Genomic DNA, 24,882 nt, shown 5'->3' with positions numbered 1-24,882 from the left:
TTTCTTAAATAACCAGCTCTAATTTATATGCCTGCTACTTATCACTTAAAATCTACCTTTCTGTAGTTAATCTGTTTTATATATTACCTAAAACAGTGTGTTTTGGTTAAAGTGCTTGGGAAATCTCAGATCAGTTTACAAAGGCTAGTGCAGGGTTTCTCAAACAGGGTTCCTGCTTGTGTAAGGAAAGCCCCTGGCGGGCCGGTGTGTTTACCTGCCCCGTCCGCAGGTCCTGCTGATTGCGGCTCCCGGCCAGGGGCTTTCCCTACATAAGTGGCGACCCCTGTTTGAGAAACCCTGGGCTAGTGTATGTCCTCTCCATATTGAGGCGGGAGAGGGAGACTGGATAATGAACTTACACTGATCAGACTTCTGACCAGGGCAAGACAATACAGTTGTGGGGAGCAAGGCCTGAGAGCTGGAGAATTGGCTGGAGCCTCTCTATTGTTGGTTCATGAGTGGCTGAGAGATTATTTACATAACTCAGCTGGGTATGTCTCTGCCTGTGGATGTCTGTGTAAGTGCATTACCTGCCAGAGGTTTGTGATTTTGCAACAGCATCACAGAGTCAGTGGGATACGCCAGGTTGGTCTAAGAGAAGGCTCAGCAGTCCCACAGTCCAGGTTGCATTTCAAGAACCCTGTCACGCTGTCTTCACCCTACCCCTAGGACTCAACTTGCTCTTCTGATTCCACCTCCTCATGAGGCCACAAAGTATTCCCCTATCCCATGAGCACAAGGCCTATCAGCAAAAGCCCACATCTTTTACTTCTGGGAACTGTTCCTTCAAACCACACTGGAAAGTGGTCACAAGTTACCACAAACTAACACCCTTACCAAGTGCTATCTCTAATTAATAAATCCTATTTTAACTTAACTGCACCTCCAGTATGCTGTGAGGGATGGTGAAAAATTCCCCAGGCCTCTGCTGATTTGGCCCTATGGGAAGAAAAAGGTCTGTCCTGACCCCGAAAAAGGCAGTCAGACCTACAGCATCTGCAGAACATGTCTCCAAGAAAACTAGTACTGGGTGGGCAGGGAGGGGCTGCTTGAACAGAGCAACAAGAGGCTCTGGGTGGCCTGGGCTGGGGTTTAAATTAAGGAAAGGCAAGGACAAGGGACCAATCAGCTAACTGGATCTGTCCCAGTCACCTCTAGGCCTATCAAGTTTCCCATCCATTGAGGCGAGTGGGTGGCATTCTCAGGGACGGAGGTAATTTTTTGTATGTCCCCACAGTTCCCCAAAGCCCCTGGTCTTAATAAAGGAGGAAGAGCATAGGCTTAGCAGCAGCATTTTGAACAAAATGTAGCAGAAGGGTATTTGAGTATAGAGAAGGAAGTTGCAATAATCAAGTGTGAGATCAAACTGATGGTCAACACTTCTGTGATATACTAGGATGACTTTGGCCACTGCAGAAATGCAACCACTTTGGGGGTGAAAGGCACCAGATGTTTAATAGCACACAGAAATGTCCCACAATAGCTTTTCTGCCTTAGCTAACCCCATGGTGGGACACCAATTCTGTATTATTTATTAAATACTATCTGTCTGCATGGAACTGTACAGACAGAAGATACAGGCCTAGATCCACAAAGGGACTTAAGTGTTGCAGCACCCAACTGTTAGGCACCTAAAACATAAGAGTGGCCATACTGGGTCAGACCAAAGGTCCATGTAGTCCAGTACACTGTCTTCCGACAGTGGCCAATGCCAGGTGCCCTAGAGGAAATGAACAGAACAGGGAATCATCAAGTAATCCAACCTCTGTCACCCATTCCTAGCTTCTGGCAAACAGAAGTTAGGGACACCATCCCTGCCCATCCTGGCTAATAGGAAGAACACTGGAAAATCACAGGAACTGCCCTGGGATCCGCAAAGCCTGAGTTAGGCACCTTGGTACCTATACAATGAATGGGGAGAAGCAAGCGCCTTAGAATGTAATCCACAAAAGCCAGGACACTGGGCAGGAGCTGCCTAAATTAGCCAATGGGGGATGTCCTAAACCCTGCCCCTCTCAGGGAATTAGGCACCTAAATCCCAGGCTGCAGGGAGGTGTCTGGCTCTGCTAGCAAGCCACAAATCAAGGGAAGATAGGTGCTCCTCTGCCTCGCTTATGTGCAGGGCACAATCCAGTAAGTATGCTCAGATGCTGCCTAACAGCTGAGTGGGAAGGAGAAGGCTGCCTAATAGCAGTAGGAGGAGGCACTCCTCCTTCATGTATAAAGGCTAGCCCAGGGATTAGAGCATTCACCACTTCAAGTCCCTACTCTGCCTGATGAGAAGGGATTTGAACAGGGATCTACCATCTCACAGGTGAGTGCACTATATTATAGAGATTATAGAGTCACTCTTACTTTTTCTCTGGCCCAATTAATATTTAATTAAAGTGGAACAACTTCAACAAAAGAGATTGAGGGAGCCCATATCAGAATATCCTGGAGTCCAGTGGTTAGAGCATTCCTCCAAGTTCAAATCCCTTCTCCTCAAGCAGGAGGGGACCTGAACCAGGGATTTCCCACATCCTGGGTGAGTATCCTAACCACAGACGTAAAGGTTATAAGTAAGTGGGGGGAAGGGAGGAAGGGAGTGCTCTCCCTCTCTTGCCCTGTGGCCAGTGTATGGAATTAGGAGGCCTATGAGCACACCTACCAGCTTGGGCCCTGTGTGTGAGTTAGGTGGAGGAATATCTCTCTCTCCTTGCTTAATGGATCACTCTGAGGTTTAGGTGGAGATAGGCAGCTGGAGACCACGAGAGAGGCAGGTGTGTGCATTCTCAGAGGCAATGACATAGGCTTCTAAGGAATATTTACAATGAAAACTAAGGTGCTGAGTGAGTTTAGGCATTTACAAGGCTAGCGGCAGCCAAGCAGAAGTTTTATGGATGGCAGTGGTTCATAAAAATAGGATTTAGGTGCCTAAATCTGGAGATTAGGAGCCTAAATGCCTTTGTGGATCCAGGCTATAGTCCCTGCCACAGGGTGGTTACAAATTAAATTGAATATTCCTAGTGAAGAGTTGCAGACCAAGCTGGATGAGCAAGCACAGGAGAACAATGAGAATAAGAGATATGATGGAATGGATAAGACAGTCTGTTTGACAATATCACTTTGGGGAAGGAAGCTACCAGAGGTTCCCCTAGGATAGTGCTTAGGATGTGCTAAAGACCCCCAGGATCCAATTTGGATTAATGTCTTTAATCAAATAAATACTACTGGGAATTGTGTGTTTATGGGAGATTTTGACTTCTCAGATATAGATTAGAGGACAAGTGCCACTATTAATAGTAATCCAGATTTTCCTGGATGTGATAGCTCATAGATAAGGCTATGGAATCCATGACTTCCAAAGACCACTGGATAATGAGGAGTTTAGGGGTAGTGGCAGCATGGTTCATATAAATGAGGGTATGGAAGTAGAAATTACTACATGCAAGGTGGAAGTCAAACTCAAACAGCTTAATTGGGACCACATTGGGAGGCTCAAATAATCTCCATCCAAGACTATTAAAGAAATTGACACATAAATTTGCAAGCCCAATACCAAGGATTTTTAATTACTTGTAAACTCGAGGGTCACACTTATGACTGGAGAATTGCCTAAATAGTACCTATTTTTAAGAAAGGGGGCGGGAAATGATCCTGGAAACTACGGTCCTGGTAGGTTGACCTCAATTGTATGCAAGGTCTTAGAACAAATTTTGAAAGAGAAAGTAACTAAAGATATAGAGGTGAAAATTGGGTTTTACTAAAGGTAGATCCTGCCAGACCAACCTGATCTCTTTGTCTGAGAAGATAACTGATTTTTTTAGACAAAGGAAATGCAATAGAACTAATCTACCTGGATTTCAGTAAGGCATTTGATACAGTTTCACATGGGAAATTATTAGTTAAATTGGAGAAGATGGGGATTAATATGAGAATTGAAAGGTGGATAGGAACTGGTTAAAGTGGACGCTACACTGGGTCATACTGAAAGGTGAACTGTGAGGCTGGAGGGAGGTTACTAGTGAAATTCCTCTGGAATTAAAATAGAATCATAGGCTTTAAGGTCAAAAGGGACCATTATTGATCATCTAGTCTGACCTCCTGCACAGTGCAGGCCACGGAATCTCACCCACCCACTCCCGTATCAAACCTGTATCTGAGCCACTGAAGCCGTCAAATCATGATTTAAAGATTTCAAGGTGCAGAGAATCTTCCAGCAAGTGACCTGTGCCCCACGCTGCAGAGGAAGGCAAAACCCCCGTGGGGCCTCTGCCAATCTGCCCTGGAGGAAAATTTCTTCCCGACCCCAAATATGGCGATCAGCTAAACCCTGAGTATGTGGGCATGACTCACCAGCAAGACACCCAGGGAAGAATTCTCTGTAGGAACTCAAATCCCACACCATCTAACATCCCATCACAAGCCACTGGGCATATTTACTGCTAATAGTCAAAGACCAATTGATTGCTAAAATTAGGCTATCCCATTATTCCATCCCCTCCATAAACTTATCAAACTCAGTGTTGAAGCCAGATATGTCTTTTGCCCCCTCTACTTCCCTTGGAAGGCTGTTCCAGAACTTCACTCTTCTGATGGTTAGAAACCTTTGTCTAATTTCAAGTCTAAACTTCCTGATGGCCAGTTTATATCCATTTGTTCTACTGTCTACACTGGTGCTCAGTTTAAATAATTCCTCTCCCTCCCTGGTATTTATTCCTCTGATATATTTGTAGAGAGAAATCATATCTCTCCTCAGCCTCCTTTTGGTTAGGCTAAACAAGCCAAGCTCTTTGAGTCTCCTTTCATAAAACAGGTTTTCCATTCCTGTTCCAGTTTGAATTCATCCTTCTTAAACATGGGAGACCAGAACTGCACACAATATTCCAAATGAGGTCTCACCAGTGCCATGTTTGAATTCATCCTTCTTAAACATGGGAGACCAGAACTGCACACAATATTCCAGATGAGTCTCACCAGTGCTATGTATAAACAGTACTAACACCTCCTTATCTTTACTTGGAAAAACCTCGCCTGATGCATCCCAGACCACATTAGCTTTTTTAACGCCATATCACATTGGTGGCTCATAGTCATCCTGTGATCAACCAAACTCTGAGGTCTTCTCCTCCTCTGTTACTGCCAACTGATGTGTCCCCAATTTATAACTAAAATTCTTATTATTAATCCTAAATGCATGCTTGCGCTTTTCACTATTAATTTCATCCTATTACTATTACTCCAGTTTGAAACAGGTCATCAAGATCTTCCTGTATGGTCCCGATCTTCTTCTCTTATAGCTAACCTCCCAGCTTTGTGTCATCTGTGCAACTTTATTGCACACATTCCCACTTTTGTGCTAAGGTCAGTAATAAAAGATTAAATAGATATGGTCCCAAATCAGTCCCGGGAACTCCACTAGTAAACCTCCTTCCAGCTGACAGTTCACCTTTCAGTAGGACCGTTGTAGTCTCCCCTTTAATCAGTCAGTTCCTTACCCACCTTTCAATTTTCATATTGATCCCATCTTTCCAATTTAACTAATACTCCCCATGGGAACCGTATCAAATGCCTTACTGAATGAGGTAAATTAAATCCACTGCATTTCCTTTGTCTAAAAAATCTGTTACCTTCCAAGAAGGAGATCAGGTTGGTTTGGCACGATCTACCTTTTGTAAAATCATGTTGTATTTTTCCCAATTACCACTACCTCAATGTCCTTAACTACTTTCTCCTCCAAATTTTTTTCCAAGACCTTGCCATACTACAGATGTCAAACTAACAGGACTGTATTGCCTGGATCACTTTTTTCTCCTTTTAAAGATAGGAACTATGTTAGCAATCTTCAGTCATACGGTACAACCCCTGAATTTACAGATTCATTAAAAATTCTTGCTAATGGGCTTGCAATTTCATGTGCTAGTTCCTTTAATATTCTTGGATGAAGATTATCTGGGCCCCTTGATTTAGTCCCATTAAGCTGTTCAAGTTTGGCTTCTATCACTGATACGGTAATATCTACTTCCATATCTGCATTCCCATTTGTCATCCTGCCATTATCCCTAAGCTCCTTATTAGCCTCATTAAAGACTGAGGCAAAGTATTTGTTTAGATATTGGGCCATGCCTAGATTATCCTCAACCTCCACTCCATCCTCAGTGTTTAGCAGTCCCATTTCTTCTGTCTTTGTTTTCTTTTTATATGGGTATAGAACCTTTTACTGTTGGTTTTAATTCCCTTTGCAAGGTCCAACTCTACATGGCTTTTGGATTTTCTCACTTTATCCCTACATGTTCTGACCTCAATAAGGTAGCTTTCCTTGCTGATTACTCCCATCTTCCACTCCTTGCAGGCTTTCTACTTTTTCTTAATCACCGCTGAGATGCTTGCTCATCCAGCTTGGTCTACAACTCCTGCCTATGAATTTATTCCCTTTTCTTGGGTTGCAGGCTTCTGACAGTTTCTGTAGCTTTGACTTGAAGTAATTCCAGACCTTCTCCACCTTTAGATCCCCAAGTTCTTCAGTCGAATCCACTTCCCTAACTAATTTCCTTAATTTTTTTAAGTTAGCCCTTTTGAAATAAAAAACCCTAGTCACAGATCTATTTTAGTTTATCCTTCTATTTAGTTTAAATGGAATTAGCTCGTGATCACTCGAACCAAGGTTGTTCCCTACAACCATTTCTTCTATGAGGTCCTCACTACTCATTGAAACCAAACCTAAAATGGCTTCCCCTCTTGTTGGTTCTTCAACTACTTGGTGAAGGAATCCATCAGCTATTGCATCCAGGAAAATCTGATCCCTATTATTATTACTAGCACTTATCCTCCAGTCTATATCTGGGAAGTTAAAGTCTCCCATGATCACACAATTCACATTAGAATGTACTTCATTAAAGAGGTCTCCATCCATATCCAAATCAGCTCCTGGTGGTCTGTAGCAAACCCCAAGCACTATCCCAGGGGAGGCTCTAGTTGATTTCTTCCCCAATGTGATTTTTGCCCAGACAGACTCTGTCTTATCCATTCCATCACTTCTTATTTCTTTACAGTTTACCTCATCATTGATATACAATGCTACTCCACCACCTTTGCCTTTATTTGTGTCTTTCCTAAACAGCACATAGCCTTCAATACCTGTACTCCAGTCATGACTACTATTCCCTCATGTTTCTGTTATCCCTATAATATCCGGTTTCGCTTCCTGCACCAGTAACTCTAGTTCCTCCATTTTGTTACCTAGACATCTTGCGTTGGAGTACAAACATCTTAATTCTTGCTGTTTGGCTTCTCTCACATTCTTTACCTGATTAGGCCCAGACATTCTACTACCAGTATCACCTATTAGACTGGTAGCTACACTACCCTTCCTCTACATGTCCATTCTCTTACTCATAGCTGTATCCTTTCTTACTTTGTTTTCTTCCCTCTCAGTGTTAAAATCCAGCATGGAGATTGCCTGGACATCTCCCAACCATCTCCCCCAAATTCCTAGTTTAAAGCTCTCTTAATCAGTTGTGCCAGCCTTCATCCTAGAAGTCTATTTCCCTCCCTACTCAGGTGAAGTCCATACCAAGAGAACAGTCCTCTGTCCATGAATGCCTTCCAGTGGCCATACATCCCAAAGCCCTCCTTATAGCACCACTGCCTGAGTCATCTGTTGATCGTCATAATCTTGTCACATCTTTGTTACCCTTCTCTAGGAACAGGCAGAATCCCACTGAAGATCACCTGAGCCTCAATTTCCTTAAGCGTCTTCCCCAGCCTGGCATAGTCTCCCTTGATACGTTTTAGCGAGAATCTAGCTGTACCATTTGTTCCCACATAAAGGACAATCAGCAGATTCTCTCCTGCTCGGGTTAGGATCCTCTTCAGCCTTAGGTCCACATCCACATCTTTGGATCAATCTTAGTTACCATTTTTATTACTGATCTTGGCACAAAAAGTGAGCGTACACTAAGAAAATCTGTAGATAACACAAAGTTGGGAGGTATTGCAAATATGGAGGAGGATCGGAATATCATAACGAGATGATCTGGACAACCTTGCAAACTGGAATAATAGAAATGAGATTAAATGTAATAGTGCAAAATACCTCGTATTTAGGGACTAACAAATTCTTCTTGTAGAGACAGGCAAGTGTTAGTACCATTATACAAGGCACTGGGGAGACCTCATCTAGAATACTATGTGTAATTCTGGTCTCCTACGTTTAAGAAAGATGAACTCAAACTGGAAGAGGTGCAGAGCAGGGCTACTCGGATGATCCTAGGAATAGGAAATCTTATTTGCAAGGGGAGACTAAAGCAGTTTTATTTATTTATCCTAACAAAATGAAGACTGAGGGGAAATAAGATTGCTCTTTATAAATAAATCAGATGGATAAATACCATTGGGGAGAGGAGTTATTTAAGTTAAGTGCCAGCATTGACACAAGAACAAATGGATATAAACTAGCCATGAACAAGTTTAGGCTTGAAATTAGATGAAAGTTTCTAACCATCAGAAGAGTGAAATTCTGGAACAATCTTCCAAGGGGAGCAACGGGGGCAAAAAACCTAACTAGCTTCAAGACTGAGGTTGATAAGTTTATGGAAGGGAGGGTATGATAGGACTCCCTACAGTGGCATGTAGCTAATTGGTGATTGCTAGTAGCAGATGTCCCATCACCTGTCATTGGGGGTACTAGCCGGGGAGGGCTCTGAGTTACTACAGACAGTTCTTTCCCAGGTGTCTGGCTATTGGCTGTTGCCAAAATGCTCAGGGTCCAACTGAGCTCCATATTTGTAGCATGAGGCATGAGGCCACTTGCAACTTTACACTAGCGTATTGTCTGTAACTTTAAGTCTTTAAACCACAATTTGAGGACTTCAGTAACTCTGCCAGAGGTTAGAGGTCTATTACAGGAGTGGGTGGGTGAGGTTCTGTGGTCTGTGATTTGCAGGAGATCAGACTAGATCTAGTGCAAATTTCATTGCACTACAACCCTTCCCCCGCCCCGCCCCTGAGAACAAAAATTACTACACAATCCCAGAAGGGGGGACTGAAGTCTGAGCCTACCCGAGACCCGCCACCCAGGACAGAGGGGCCAAAGCCCATTGGCTTCAGCCTGAGGCAGGGGGCCTGTAACCTGAGCCCCACTGCCCAGGGCTGAAGCCCTTAGGCTTCTACTTTGACCCCAGGCAGTGGGGCTCAGGCTTTGGCCCTGGGTCCCAGCAAATCTAAGTCAGTCTCAGTAACCCCATTAAGATGGAATTATGACCCACTTTGGGGTCTCAACCCACAGTTTGAGAACGGCTGGACTAGATGATCATTGTGGTCCCTTCTTGCCTTAAAATCTATGAGTCTGATAATATACACTAATCAAAGCAACCATACATGTTCTTGTTTTGAGGAGGAAGCTTTTGTTTTCAGTGTCTCACAAAATAAGAGAACCACTCGCTGAATCCTCAACCCCATTTCCTACATGTTGCTCAGTGGCCTCCCATTCAAGTACTGACTAAAACCAAACCAGGCTTGTGTGAGCTGATGAGACCATAGCACAATGTGCTATGGCTCCAGGCTATGTGAAACAGGCAGAAACAAAGGAGAGGAAAATAAAGGAAAGATAGCATTGGCAAGAATCAGTAGATCTGCAGTGAACGTTTTACATGTTTTATTAAAATGTTCTGGACACAGATTCTCTTCTTTTACTCCATATTTATATCTGTTTCTTCTGCCATGAAATGGGGCATGCAGCCGCTTTGATGATGGATTGAAAGGTCATCCAGTGAAACTGCAGCTTCTGTTAGATCCTCTGCAAATGTTTGTATAACTTTGTATTTGTGATACTCCCACCCACCTCCCAGAATAATCGTCCTGGTGAGTCACTACAGATCTTCCTCTGCCTTCATGAAAGCAAGAAAAAAAATGTTTTAAATGCTATCAGATTTCTAAACAAGTCCCTTCAATCATGTCAAAAAGCCCCCCAAAATGCATTAAAAAAAAAGTCTGTTAAGGCATGGTACTTATTGCTTTCTTACAGGCTGGTCATTTCCCCACAATGAGCAGCTGGAATTCTATGTATGTATGTCCCCCAAAAGGAATTCATCTTTGGGAAGAGAGAAAGCAGGAGACATTTTAGCCTCTCAAATGACTATTAAGGAGTGGAAGATAAAAGAGCCACAGAACTAGAACAAAAGGCCTTTTCAACCAATGCTATGGCTTTACTAGATTCCATAAAGTCCCAGTTGTGCCTTGATCCAGACTACTCTAAACAATCCCCTTCCCTCCTTAGTATTTACCCCCATTCAAGAATTTACAGATAGTTATCAGATTCCCCCTTAATTAGCCTTTTGCTGAGAGACTCATTTAAATTCTGGTGTATCCCTGCACTACTACTCTGCTCAGCCCCTGGGAAGATGCTAATGGTTCATAAGCAGATTTCCAGAGTTTATAGAAATTGTTATATTTTGGACAACTCCTCCTTTCTGATAACATGCTCAGACCAACTGCTGGAGCCATATTCCAGAGGTGAGGGAAATGTAGTCTTTTTAATATCACTTCAAGCCAGAGGCCAAAACTGGGGAAACAGCAGCACTTGCACTAATTTACCTGTAGCAAATGAGACCCCATAAAGAGATGAATGTGCCAGATTCCCAGCCCTGGAGAACGCAGCCTGTTTAGAACAGGCACTCTGGAAACCAGAATAGTGATGCACATTTCCTCCTCTTGCTCTTGGTTTACCCTCAAACATGCTTCATACCAGTGCTAGAGGAATTGCCTCTAGAGACAGTCTCATGGCCCATTCGGTCCTTTCTGTTGATGCTGCCTAAAGAATGATCTATGAGAAAATAAGAATGCAGCAAATCAAACCAACCCACCAATCCACACACACTCTACGCCTAGTGTCTCTCTATCCTTCTGGATGGAACACTCTGCTGCTGGTGTGCTGAGACCATAGTCTACCATGCTGACCATCTTGTCTCTTTGGGAACGTCAACACTGGAGCTGGAGGTATAATTTCTAGCTCATGTAGACATACCTGCACTAGCTCTAATCAAGCTAGTACAGTAAAAATAGAAGTACAGCATGGGCTGGCTGTTCCCAGAACACAACAAAAGTCTAGGATGGGATCGTACTCGGATCAGCTACTGTTTGCACTGCCCTAGCTACACTTATATATTTAGCACACTAGCTCAATCAGAGCTAGCACAGGTATGTCTCGCACGCTGGAAGTTACACCTCTTGCTCCAGTGTAGATATCCTCATGGTTTCCTAATACTCCCTGTACCCATCTGTTTTTTCTTGTTTTTTCAGTGCATGGGCTCTCTGCTGATACTGCCGACAAAAGGGCCAACTAGTGCTAGTTGTCAACAGGGTGTTTTGATATAAATAACTGATTTTAATCATGATTTAAATCAGCAGGCAGGTAACCTTGATTTACATAATCAATTGTAATCTTATTTTCTATTTGTACTGTTTAGTTATTTTCCCAAAGAACATCTGATTCTCATTGGCAGGTCGCCATTAAAACATTGATTTGCAACTAAATATAGCGTTCACGCTAAATTTGGCACTTTTTGCTAACTAGGAGGATAAACTATCAGTACACATTTATTTATGCAATTATTTAGCTTAACATATATTTATTCAGATTCTTATTGTTTGCATTTTTGTATTGTTAGAAAAAAGTGAATGATTAATTTCTTATTTACTAAATGATGATTAATTTTTTTGTCTTGATTTGTGCTCAAATGGAATTTGAATGGAAATTAGAGTTCAACTTAAAATGCACAAAAACTGCATTTTCAAATGTTATTTTTTTTTAATTAATGACATAAACTGTCTCAAATGTGTTGGATGCACAGGGGGAAAGAGCAAGTTTATCAAAACATGTTTTGCATCTAAAACTAACTGATTTATTAAACTAGGGTTACCATATTTGAACATTCAAAAAAGAGGACACTCCATGCCCACCCCCACCCCCACCCCCCAATCCTTGGCCCCACTCCAACTCCACCTCCTGGAAGGCGATTTAAGAAGCAAAAAGCTGGACATGTCTGGGGAAATACGGATGTATGGTAACCCTAATTTTTAAAACCAGATAGAATACATCAAATGCTTTCCTAATATCACTTTGTCATGTAAGCAAGTGATGATATAGTCCAGGGGTAGGCAACTCAACACCTGGCGACGCAACCTTCAGGCTGATAGCAAAAAAATGGGCTATACCTGGAACCAGCTAGAGCGAATGGCCCAGGATAGAGGACTCTGGAGATCTGTGGTTGGCGGCCCATACACCGATTGGGGTGACGGACATGAGTGAGAGTGAGTAAGGCAACTTAAGCTGATTTTCAGTGGCACTCACACTGCCCAGGTTCTGACCACCAGTCTGGGGGGGCTCTGCATTTTAGTTTAATTTTAAATAAAGCTTCTTAAACATTTTAAAAACCTTATTTACTTTACACACAACAATCATTTAGTTATATATTATAGACTTATAGAAAGAGACCTAAAAACGTTAAAATGTATTACTGGTACGCGAACCTTAAATTAGAGTGAATAAATGAAGACTCGGCACAGAACTTCTGCAAGGCTGCTAACCCCTGAGTTAGACTGTTGCAGGAGCAGGGTAGGTAGGGACCCTGCCTTTCTGACAGAACAAATATAGATTCCCCCCACTAGAGGACTCCTAAGGGAAGGGTGACTAGAGAGAAACAATGTGTTTAGGATGTTCTGTGGTTTAGTATGATTTGTACTCTCTTGTACATAATCTGTTAAGTAAAGAGCATAAAGGTGATAGTCTGAACAAAATGTGTGTCCTGTCAATTGCTTCACATCTCAGAGATAGTTAAACTGTAAACCAGAAGTTTCACATCTTTTGGGGTGGAGGTCCAGGAGAGAGGTGTGTTTAAGACCTGGGGAGTCTGAAGAGGCAGTGCTTGCACCCAAGGGGTTAGGCAAATTCGAAGTGTTGGAAACTGCTGTGCAAGTGGGTGCCAGACAAGAGATCTGAGCCCTGAGATTGGGGCAATGGCTTGACCCCATTTAGGCTCCACCATCTTAAAACACCCTTGGGAATCCATAGGACAGAGGTTCGGATTTCCCTCACATCAATCCTAGCAGATGGCCGCAAAGGAGCGCTTACTTGGATCTGTGACACCCAGTATAAACCATATAAATAAAATTAATAGTGTAAAATCGGTACTGTGGAGAGGCCTAGTTTCAGTGGCAAATAAATAATTATCTAGCTCTTATATAGCACTTTTCTTCAATAGATCTCAAAACGCTTAACAAAGGAGATCAGTATCATTATGACCATTTTACAGATAGGGAACCAAAGGAAGTGATTTGCCAAAGGTCACCCAACAGGCCAGTGGCCAGTCTAGAGTCCTACTCCAGCACTTTATTCACTGGGCTATGCAACATAATATTGCTCAGATTGTAACAGCTATAAGAGTTTTCCAGGACAGCAATGAAAGAGCTAACAGTGTCCAGTAGCAAAAACAGCCTAATTTGTTTTGTTTTTAACTGGACGCCCAATCATCCACTTTAACAACAGGGTAGAAAGTTTCACTACTTGTTTGTCACACCTATACACGTTAGCATTCTAGATTAGAACACAACAGAAATGGAGGAGGGAATAAAATTGTAAGATTTTACAGAAGCAACATTAACTAAATTTTAATATATTTTAATTATTTCCTCTTTAAAAATATTGCAAAAATGCTTTTGTTCTCATGAGCACGTTGAACTTAATACAGCACTGTTGGTTTTAACATACACATAGTTACAAAAATCCTACTTATCCAGATGGGTAATTTTCTCAAGAACAGATCAGACATCAGGGTGACCTCCCCACCAACAACGTCATTTGTTTGCTCAAGGGACAATAGAAATGAACATTTCAAAAAAAAAAACTGAAAAAATTGTGTTTGCTGTGTAGAAACTAACAATTCAGCATTCAGGCAAGCCTAACAGAAAGAACTCAGAAAAAAGAACTTTTCCATGCATTTATTTCCATTTCCAAGTAACTTCAAAATCCTCTATTCTGGAACCTTTAAAATAACTAAAAGTACAAGAATAAAATCAGCAGCTTTCCTGAAACAAGAAAACAGAAGGTTGTTACACCTTCACAATATCTCAATTGTCATTCCCCGCAATTTGCATTACTAGCCCTTGCTCCATCTCCAATTCCAATTCAACTACTGAGTCAAGAGTGGGGCCAGCTTTACGAGCTGAACTAGCATCCACCTCAAGTGGACAGGAAATCTTCCCACTGTCCCAAAAGAATCACCACCAACATGGACATTGAAAGTCCCACATGCTTAGTCACAGTGCCTCTAATGCCACTACAATAAGAAGCTATAATAGGTCACACATGCCCTTTGCAGTGCAGAGAAGCCATCTAAGTACCAACATCTGTTCCACTTTGAAGTACAGGCTCATCTACAAGATGGGAATACTGCATTTCATCCAGTTTTGGACTGGGAGGATTCACTTCAGGTGGTTGTAAGGCAACACAGTCTCACACACTCCCACTATTGATTTAATGACAGAAAGTATAAAAGTACATATACTTTATACTGACAAGTGTACTTTGGACAGTTCAAGTATAAGTTTTCACATATTCTCCCTCCTCCCCCATCAACTGCAAATTAAATGACACCCTGTAGCAGATACAGAAACTGCTTATGTAATAATTCATTTTAATTGCAATTTACCAGGTGAAAAATAAGTAACCAACATCATATGACCAAACTGCTCCATAGATCACAATGTGGCAACTACACTCTATAAGAAGTCTCAAAGTTAATGCTATATCACTGAATCCTTGCTAAATTTTATATGATCAATCTCAAAAAGCTACAAGTTAGCTTGTTTGCAGCATAGTAACGTGTTTCTATATACAGCTAGGCTTGAACATAACCATTGACTCATACAGTGTACAGGGTAAGTAGTCTAGGCGTGTGATAAGAGAGAATTGATTTGGCAGCCGACTGTGTTCCTGTTTGCTGGAAAAGGCTGATGTCTCTCTGCAGCAATGGTGAAGGAAGGAGACGGTCTCTTCCCTTTATCCCTAGTCTCTTACAAACAGCAAAGTGAAGGGGAATGAAGCCCCTGTTCTTTTGTGTTGATGTGCGCAGCTGCCTCCTCCCCAGGCTCCAACTTTCCCAGCTCCTGCCACTCTCCAGCCCGTGCGCCCCCGGCTGGGTGCTTCCTCCGCACAGCAGCAGCCCAAGCTGGGAGCGGGGGAAGGGGGGGCGGCGCGGGAAGTTGCTTCAGGCCCCACGGTTCAGGGAACCAGGAAAGTTGAAGCCCAGGGAGGAGGCAGCTGTGCGCTTGGATGCCGCCTGCTGGCTCTGCGCCCCTGCAGATTGCTGGAGCCCAGTGTTGGCTCCTGCCCTGGGAGCGGCAGTGCGAGGCGGCGCAGGACTAGGAGGGATGCTGCTGTGGACCGTGGCCACCAGGCAGAGTGGGGTTTCCCCAGCAATGTTCCTGACCATCGCCGTCTGGCTGGCTTGGCAGAAAACCTTCATGATGCTGACCCCTACGGCCGATGACCTGAACCTGGGAGTTGTAAGTTGCTGATAGGGTTATCATACATCTGTATTTTCCTGAAAATTTTTAGATATTTAAAAATTCCTCCCGGACCGCGATTTAAAGACTAAAAAGCCGGACATGTCCGGGAAAATATGGAGGTATGGTAACCCTAATTAAACAAAGAAAGTATTAACCTTGTAAGTGAACTGAAAGATTGTCTCTGGTCACCATGGGCTAGATTTTCAAAGATATTTTGATGCCTAAAGATTCAAACAGAACCAGGTGGGATTTTTGAAGGACCTAAGCAGGTTAGGTGCCTAACTACCTTTACTTCACCCATTTTCTCTCTATTATAATCAGTGGATGTTGAAAACAAGGAGAGTTTGGTGCCTACGTTGCTTAGGTACATTTGAAAAATCCCACTAGATACCTATCTGCATCTTTAGATACCTAAATACCTTTGACAGTCTGGTCCCATGTTCTTCAAGTTTTCATAATAAATAGATCTTATTCTCTCCTTACTTTTTATTCATAGGCTGGAAGAAAATAAGATTTCCTGCTTTTATTCAACTCTCAATCGGTTTCTCAGCTATGAACCAACTAGTCTAAATGAAGAAAACATTCTTTGTGCATCTGCCAGCTAAACTTAAACCAAAACTTATTAAGGCAAAAGCTTTTCTGCACAACAGAAACTGAAAGTACTTACATTTGGAAAAATGTCAGTTCCAGCATTTGCTTCATTTTGAAGACTGGAAATAATACCTATACTTACTTAATGCAGTACATGATATTATAACATTGATAAAGCTTGCAGCGGTGCCAGCAGCGCCATGGAGCCAGACCCATACTCAGAAGGGGCCCCAACCTGCTCTGCTTGCATTGTGCCCCGAGAGCCTGCCAGCCCACTGGCTCCTCCCTCCCATCACTTGCTCCTCTTGGCCAGACAGCCGGCTGAGGGCTCCTCTTTGCCCCCTGACCCCACCTGCTGGCTCCTCGCTGCTCCCTGGCTGGACCCCAGTGCATCTCCAGCTCCAGCCAGTCTCTGCTTCCCACCACCTCTGCCTGTCTCCTCGGACTTGAGCCACCTGGGATTGGTGCAGAACCCTGGCCTTCTCCACCCTCTGGGCCAGCCCCACCCCACCCTGCCCCCTCCTGTACTCCTAACCCCTGCCCTTTCCTACACCCCTGTCCTCCATCCCTAACTTCTGCACTGTGTCTTCTGCACCCCTAACTCCTGCATCTCTCTCCTGTACCTCCCTCCTGCACCCACATGCAGAAATTGATCTGGATGCACAGAGCAGCTGGCAGTACTGCTCTCCCCCTCAAATGCTGCTCCTCCATGCACTTGTAGGGGGCTGTGGAGAGGGAAGCAAGGAGCGATGTTGGGGGCTTCCTGCACTCAGGTCACTTCCCCTACTTAGGCTGCATAAGGGGAGAAGAGAGCAGCAACTCCTCACTCAGGAGGAGGGATAGCTCAGTGGTTTGAGCATTTGGCCTGCTAAACCCAGAGTTGCGAGTTCAATTCTTGAGGGGGCTGTTTAGGGAACTGGGGTGAAAAACTGTCTGGGGATTGGCCCTGCTTTGAGCAGGGGGTTGGACTAGATGATCTCCTTAGGTCCCTTCCAACCCTGATATTCTATGATTCTAGCCTCACAGCACAGCCTAGGTGGGGAAAGTGACCTGGATCCACTGAGTGCTTGGTGTTGCTCCTCACAGCCCCCAGGGGGCACAGAGGAACATTGGGGGAGCAAGCAGTATCTGTGCTTCACTGCTCTTCTTCCCCCCCCCCCTACTCCTCTGCCAAGAGGAAGCAGTGAGAAATCTGGGTGCCCCCTAACCCCCATGGAGCTTCCTTGCCAGCCAGGAGAAGTTCTGATTCTATACTGGCAGTGTGCACCTTTGTGCTGCTGCACACTCAGCTTTCCTTGATCATGGCACCACTGGGTGGCCCACACTTAAGGCAGTCCCTGTCCACTCCCTTGCCTCCTGAAGAAAAACAGCTGCACTCTCTCCTCCTCCCCAGGAGCCACAGAAGTTTTTGAATAAGGGAGAGGAAGCCACCAACACCATTCTCACATGAGGGGAGGGAGGAGGAGGCAGCTGAAAAGCCCAGCAAATCATGGTGGCTCTTCTCTCTCCCCACCCACCCTCTCTTGAGAGCAATGAGTTGGTGCTCTCTGCTCCTCCCTCTCCCTCTCCATCTCTCTGTCCCTGCAACACCAGTCCTGGGAAAGGAGAGAAGAGACGTTCAGCTGTAGGAGAAACTGGGTGTAGAGCTAATGTGGGGCTGGGGCAGATGTGGGAACTAGGGGCACAAAATTCATTGATGTAGGACTAAGGGGCTGTAGCATAAGCAATGTGGGGCTGAAAGACAAGCAGATGTAGAACCCATAATTAATTAACTTTTCAGGGGCAGGGAGAAGCTGGAAGCTCCATCAACTTTATACACGTTTGTAGTTTGGTCTCAGGTTTTCTAGCGAGAGTTCCTGCAGCAGAGGCCAAAATCCCCTGACTTTCTTCATTTGTGAGAGCTGGCAGTACTCATTCAAAACCAGAAAACAGCCCCGAAATATGAGTTAGGATAAAATTTTCAAAAGTGCCTTTGGAATCTATGTTCCATTTTCAAAAATGACATAGGTACTTCAGAACCTAGCTCCTCTGGCTTTTCAATGAGACTAAGGTTCTTAAACTACTTAAGTGCTTTCAAAAATTTACCCTTAATCTTTTTTTTTATTCTCATAATTTTTGTGGATCTGACTCAACTATCTACATGAGATTGCGGTCTGGTTGACTCCTGACTAAAGATGGCTCCAAGTCCATCAGCAGGGTTCCCGCAGGATCTGTACTGGGAACTGTGCTCTTCCACATACTCATTAATGATCTGGAAAAGAGGTGAACAGTAAAGTAGAAAAGTTTGCAGATGATACAAAATTATTCAAGATAGTTAAGTCCAAAATTAACTTCAAAGAATTACAAAGGGGTCTTACTAAACTGAGTGACTGGTCAACAAAATGGGAGACAAAATGCAACATTGATAAGTGCAAAGTAATACACATTGGAAAAAATAATCCCACCTAAACACGTATATAAGGATCAGTTCTCAATTATCTGTTACTACTCAAGAAGGAGATCTTGGAGTTACTGTGGATAGTTCTCTGAAAACTTCAGTTCAATGCACAGCAGAGGTAAAAAAGGCTAACAGAATGTTAGGAACTATTAGGAAAGGGATAGAAAATAAGACAGAAAATATCATAATGACCCTATATAAATCCATAGTCACTTGGTCCAGTTTTGGTCACCCCATCTCAAAAAGGATATAGTGGAACTGGAAAAAGTTCAGAGAAAGGCAACAAAAATGATCCATAGTATGGAACGGCTTCCATACGAGGAGAGACTAAAAAGATTAGAGCTGTTCAGCTTAGAAAAGAGACAAGGGGGAATATGAAAGAGCTCTATAAAATCATGAATGGTGTGAAGAAAGTGAATAGAGGAGTGTTATTTACTTTTTCCCACAATTCAAAAACCAGGCGTCGTCCAATGAAATGAATACATAGGAGGTTTAATACAAACAAGAGGAAATACTTTTTCACCCAATGAACCTGTAGAACTTGTTGCCAGGGGATACTGTGATGGACCAAAGTATAACTGGATTGAAAATGGAACTAGATAACTTCATGAGGATAGATCCATCAATCGCTATTAGTCAACATGGTCAGGTACATAACCCCATGCTCGGGGTGACTGTGAACCTCTGACTGCCAGAAGCTGGGAAGGGAAGACAGGATGGATCTCTCCAACTTCCTGTTCTGTACACTCCCCCTGGAGCTCTGATACTGGCCACTGTCAGAGACAGGATACTGTGCTAGATGTTCTTGTTGGTAGGATGGGAGAGGATGGGCGAGGGGATCAAGCAGAAAAAGGGATTTGGGGAGGTGTGATGGGAATGTCTTCTGTTTGGCATCCAGAATAACTATTTGGATGTCTTTGTAGATCCTAGCTGCTCATAGATGCTTGGGATGAAGCTATGAGGAAGAGCATTTCACGCTGTGGTAAACTCTCCCTATTTTATCACAAGCCTTCTGACATTTGGTGCTTTTCTTAATGGCCCAGCCACACAAGAGTCTCTAGCCATCATAGTTGCAGATAAAAGTTTGAAAAATGTGACTCAGGTGCATCCTCAAGAGTCAAGACTCAGAAACCAGAAGGCAGATAAAATAGACCCCAAATGCATTTTTTGAAAAACTCATGATTTTTTGAGACCTGACTCGGGATTTCTGAACACTTGGAGTTAGCAATACTGCTTTCCTCCCCAACTAGAATAATAGAAATGTTGGACTGGAAGGAACCTCAAGAGATCATCTAGTCCATTCCCCCCAGACTGAGGCAGGATTAAGGATACCTAGATGAGCCCTGACAGGAGTTTGTCTAACCTGCCCTTAAACACCTCCAAAGAAGAAGATTCCACAATCTCCCCAGATAATCTGTTCCAGCGCTGTAACTCTCATTATTGTTAGAAGGTTTTTCCTAATATCTAACCTGAATCTCCCTTGCTGCAAACTAAACCAATTAGTTCTTGTCCTACCCTTGGTAGATATGGAGAACACTTGCTCACCTACCTATATACAGCAACCTTTTACATATTTGAAAAGTGTTGTGTCTTTCTTCAGCCTTCTCTTCTCTAGACTAAATATGCCAGATTTTTTCAGCATTTCCTCACAGATCAAGTTTTCTCAACCTTGTATCATTTTTTGGCTCTCCCGTGGACCCTCTCCAATTTACCTAGCCCTTTCCTAAAGTGTAATGCCCAGAATTGGACACAATACCCCACCTCAGGTCTCACCAGTGCCAAGCAGAGCAGGATAATTATCTCCCATGTCTTACATACGACAGTCCTGTTAATACACCCCAGAATTACATTTGCTTTTTTTGCAATAGCATCACACTGTTGACTCATATTTAGACTCAGCAGAATTCAAATTTTTTTTGTATAATTTCTATGGATAATATCAATGTTTATTGTAAGCATTTTTTTCTAATTTCATCAATTTAAATTTTCACAGCTGAAGGAAATTATGAGTGAGTGTGTCAGACAATAATTATTCAATGACATTAGACATTGACATTCAAAAAGTTAAGGTTTTTTACCCGTTAAAATACAACCCCCCCACTCAAATGATATCCCTGCTCTAGCTCTGCTAACAATGGCATTACAATATGTTTTATACACATTAAGGTGGAACTCTAACAAGTTCTTAACCATCATTTTTCTTACTTTGCCTGTCTATAAATTTCTATTATTATCCATGTAGTATTTTATTCATTGGTTTGTGTGTGCATGATGAAATCAATGTTTATCAACACTTACCAATAAAAATGTAATCCTTCTATGCCTACTCATAGATTCATAGATTAATAGATTCTAGGAGTAGAAGGGACCTTGAGAGGTCACCGAGTCCAGTCCCCTGCCCTGATGACAGGATCAAATGCTGTCTAGACCATCCCTGGTAGACATTTATCTAACCTATTCTTAAATATCTCCAGACATGGAGATTCCACAACCTCCCTAGGCAATTTATTCTTGAAATGCGGTGCCCAGAAATGGACACAATACTCCAGTTGAGGCCTAACCAGCGCAGAGTAGAGTGGAAGAATGACTTCTTGTGTCTTGCTCACAACACACCTGTTAATGTTTGCCTTTTTTGCAACAGCATCACACTGTTGACTCATATTTAGCTTGTGGTCCACTATAACTCTAGATCCCTTTCTGTCGTACTCCTTCCTAGACAGTCTCTTCCCATTCTGTATGTGTGAAACTGATTGTTCCTTCCTAAATGGAGCACTTTGCATTTGTCTTTATTAAACTTCATCCTGTTTACTCCAGACCATTTCTCCAATTTGTCCAGATCATTTTGAATTATGATCCTATCTTACATACTCATATTCAGTTGCGATCCACTATCACCCCCAGATTTTTTTCTGCAATACTACCACCTAGCCAGTTATTCCCCATTTTGTATTTGTGCATCTGATTTTTCCCTCCCACGTGTAGTTCTTTGCACTTGTCTTTATTGAAATTCATCTTGTTCAGTTCAGACCAATTCTCCAATTTGTCAAAGTCATTTTGAATTCTAATCCTCTTCTCCAAAGTGCCTGCAACCCTTCCTAGCTTTTTGTCATCTATAAATTTTATAAGTGTACTCTCTACTCCGTCAAACCTTAATGAAAAATTGGAATAGTACCAGAACCAGGACAGACCCCAGTGGAAACCCACTAGATACATCATTCCATTTTGACATCAAACCATTGATAACTACTGTTTGAGTATGGATTTTCCACCAGTTGTGCACCCATTTTTGTAGTGGTTTAATCTAGACCAGATTTATCTTTTAGTTTGCTCATGAGAATGTCATATGGAACTGTGTCTAATGTCTAAAGTCTGCTGGGATCTATTTATCCCATCTAATTTAAAACCCTCCTTGTTAAGATGGCAAATTGATATCCTAAGATGCTCTTTCTAATCTTCCTCATGTGGACTCCATTCATGTCCAGCAGTCCATCTTTGCAGAACACCATTCCACTGTACTCATCTAACCATCCCACTACATACCATCCGACTATGCTCCTGTGCTTGGTTACTCCTACAGTTTCTCTATTCTGGTCTCCTTTGTCCCTACCTTTATTTGCCTCAGCCCTCAGAGAGAAACATATACACTTTTTTCCTCCTGGGTTCGAACTAGAAGGACCTGTCTATTCTGCCTGTCAGGGTGAGTCAGCAGAATAGCTCTGTATTTCTGTCCCAGAACCTGAAAGCTTATCACACTTTCTTCCTCTCCATGGGATGTACCTGTGGTCACAAAAGGCACTTCACTGAGAACTCTCCCTCTCCTACAGCTATGGAACATTTCTCTCTTTTGTCAACAAGGGTCCAGGTGTGTTAATTGTGCAAAAGTTTCTCTATTTTTCAATTGTTCAAGTAGTGATTTGAGAAATAGAAAGAAGAGGGTAGTAAGAAGTGGTGCAGTAATTTGGTAGATGTTTTCATTGGCAAGTACAGTAGTATGGTGCTTTATCTGAGTAGTCTAATGTAAAAGAATATTTACACATTTGTGTTTGATTAATTCTAAAATCATTTTTGTGTATTTTAACTTGTGTACACATTCCAGGAATAAGAGTTATTGATTATACCAAAATAAATAATAAAATATTAAGTTAATAGGGTGGTGGTGTTGTCTAGTGGTCAGATTAGGGAACTGTGAATGAAATCTCCAAAATTCTCCTTAGGGATATGACCCATCTATATGTGATAGATACACAAACAGAGTTTTTAAAAGGAATGTGAATACTTATCCATAAAATAAATATGTTAACTAATCATGCAATGAATGACATAATATTTAGATGCTTTCTGACTGGGGGCAATGATGCTATATTAATAACATGTTCTGTGACATAACGTTAGTCCTAGCATAGTGTCTGGAGGGTCGAGTACAAATAAAACAGCCAGTTAATGTTCCATGAATTACACAAATTAGAAACGGAAAACACCTATTAGATCATCCAATCCATTTCCCCATGGAAAATGGATTTTCCAAGTGCAAAATTGTTCCCTACAACTCTTTGTCTAGGTTTTGTCCAATCTAGCTTTAAAAGTCCCTAGCAAAGGGCTTCCATTCATTTCCTTGGAAGACAATTCCACAGCTCTCTACATCTCACTGTCAGGACTCTTTTCCTGATATTCAGGCTATGTTTTTCTCTTTCTTAATTTTATCCCATTATTGCTGGTTACCCCCAATGCACCACACTAAATAGTCCTCTTCCTGCTTTGTGTTTAGACCTTTCAAATATTTGCATGCTGTTATTTAGTGGTGATGGGGCAGAGTGTTTCCCCCAATTGCATAGCACACACACAGAGATCGCAAACACACAGGTAGATGCTGCCATTTCTGTTACTTTTCTAAAAATGCTCAAGAAATGACAGTTTGCCAATAATAATAGCCATTAGAAAAGCTTTCCATGATTGCAGTGTGTAAGGTTTGGGCTGGTTTTGCACATCCCCTCAAACGGTGCATTAATGATGCTTTGTTAAAGCAACCATCCATAGGCAAAAAGATCCCCAGATGCTGGAAGCTGGCTGACCATTTTAAGCATTATTTCACTACTGCCTCCAACTTTCACAGCACCCACAAAAAAATGGCCCAGCCTATAACTCAACCAGTTTGTGATACTGCCACAAGATTAAACAAGTCATACTGTATTTAAAATGGTAATGGGGGGAGTTTGCTTCCTTTTTTATAAACCTATCACAATGTCTGGAACTGAATGAAACCAAAGGGCTGAGTGTATTAATCCAGAATATGATTATTCCTGGCTCACCAAGAACACAGCACCCTCAGACTATAGTGAGCATTTTAAATAGTCAAGTTTTAAACATAAGAAGAAAAACTACAAAACAACACCAATAAGGTTGTCATACTGCTCAAAGGGAAAGAGGAAAAACACTTTTGGCCCTTGTATAAATCAATGGCTTGCCCTCATCTGGAATAAATAGTGTGTACCGTTCTGGTTATCCCATCCCCCAAAAGATATTGTAGAACTGCAGTGGAGTCCAGACACAGTTGGCAAAAATTATTAGATGCATATGAGATAGGCTTCTATATGGGGAGAAATGAAAATATTAGACCCATTTAGTATTGAGAGGAGGCAAATAAGATGGGACCTGACAAAAGAATAAAAAATAATGAATGGGACAGCAAAGGTGAACTGGGTAATTCTATTTACTGCCCCCTAATACACGAACAAAAAGAAGTTCGATGAAATTGAAAAGCAACACATTTAAAACCAAAAAAAAGAAGTACTTTTACATGATGCATAATTAATCTGTGAAACTCCTTGCTACAAGATCTCACTGAAAGAAAGAACACATTCAAAAAAGGAGTAGACAGTTCATGGAAAATATGAACATACATAGTTACACTGGATAAAATAAAAATTGTGTAAGAGACAGAAAGCAAAATCCTGGCTCCATTAAAGCCAGTGGGAATTTTGCAATAGATTTCAACAGAGCCCTCATGATTCACAACATAAGTTAATCATTAACTAATGTAGTGAGAAAGAAACTATGGGCCAGGTATTCAGTTGTAATGTGTCTTGCACATTCATCTGAAGCATCTGGGGCTGGCCACTGGTCCACTTTACCTTCCATCTCTTCTATATTGGCTCCTTTCTGAATCCCACTCTTTCCCCCCTGTCTGCAGGACAGTAAAGCTCATAGAATCATAGAATATTAGGGTTGGAAGGGACCTCAGGAGGTCATCTAGTGCAACCCCCTGCTCAAAGCAGGACCAATCTGCAACTAAATCATCCCAGCCAGGGCTT

At 42.4% G+C, this 24,882-nt stretch overlaps 1 protein-coding gene across 1 annotated transcript in view; it reads right to left on the bottom strand.

Annotated features, from left to right (window-relative positions):
* LOC116822501 (ephrin type-B receptor 5) overlaps positions 1-24,882 on the bottom strand; it is a 148,873-nt gene that overhangs the window by 52,975 nt on the left and 71,016 nt on the right. The gene's annotated exons all lie outside the window — the stretch shown is intronic.

This window comes from Chelonoidis abingdonii, chromosome 1, assembly GCF_003597395.2.
Source record: "Chelonoidis abingdonii isolate Lonesome George chromosome 1, CheloAbing_2.0, whole genome shotgun sequence".
In the NCBI taxonomy this organism is placed as follows: Eukaryota; Metazoa; Chordata; order Testudines; family Testudinidae; genus Chelonoidis; species Chelonoidis abingdonii.
Note: the sequence above shows the minus strand (reverse complement) of the source record. Positions and strands in the feature narration are given on the sequence as shown.